Source organism: Sceloporus undulatus, chromosome 2 (assembly GCF_019175285.1).
Source record: "Sceloporus undulatus isolate JIND9_A2432 ecotype Alabama chromosome 2, SceUnd_v1.1, whole genome shotgun sequence".
NCBI lineage: Eukaryota > Metazoa > Chordata > Lepidosauria > Squamata > Phrynosomatidae > Sceloporus > Sceloporus undulatus.
Window position 1 is genome coordinate 220623287 of NC_056523.1, and position 742 is coordinate 220624028.

Consider the following 742-nt stretch of genomic DNA (forward strand, 5'->3'; position numbering starts at 1 on the left):
TAGTGGCAACTTTTTTTTAAAAAAAAAATTAAGCTACCAGCTTCTTCTGCCTTTCTGAGACAGAGGGGAGGGGAGGGGAGGACTGATTCTAACAGGAAAACAGAGAGAGGGAGGTCTTCCTATGGAACAACATTAACAGCAATGGTGTCACTTTTGTATCATGTTGCTGAATTCATGGGCTGCAATGACAAGCAACAGCTTGTTGGGTGATCAAAGTATCAATAAAGCAGCTAATTCAAGCTCTGGCTTATTTTAAATTCTGAAATCAAGGGCTGTTTCTAGGGACATGTGGGGGTGCGGACTGCATTAGGCGACACCTCAGAAGGGGGTGTCTTCTGGTGTGTTTGTGCACTGCTGCACTTCTCCAGTGGTAGGCTGGAACTCCTGGAGACTAAGATCCTGGGAAGGACCCAGTCTACCTACCAAAAGACAGCAAGGAAGATAGCTGGGATGCTGTCAGCATGCCATGGCAAACTCCTGGAGGCAACTCCCTTTGTCCATTGGTGCTTGGACCCCTTCTGGAGCTGTGAACAAGGCAGGTCAACTGGAATGGCCTGAGACATGGATGGACCTTTCAGGTGTCCCAGTCCAACAGCAAGAGCAAGGCTTTCTTCTTTAGCATCCTGATTTACTCCTGCAGGACCACTGGTCTGGCTGGGGGTGATGGTGCCAAGCAGTCTACACAATGAAAGCACCTGCAACAGAAGGCCATCCAGCTTCTGTTTAAAGATTGCCAAAGAAG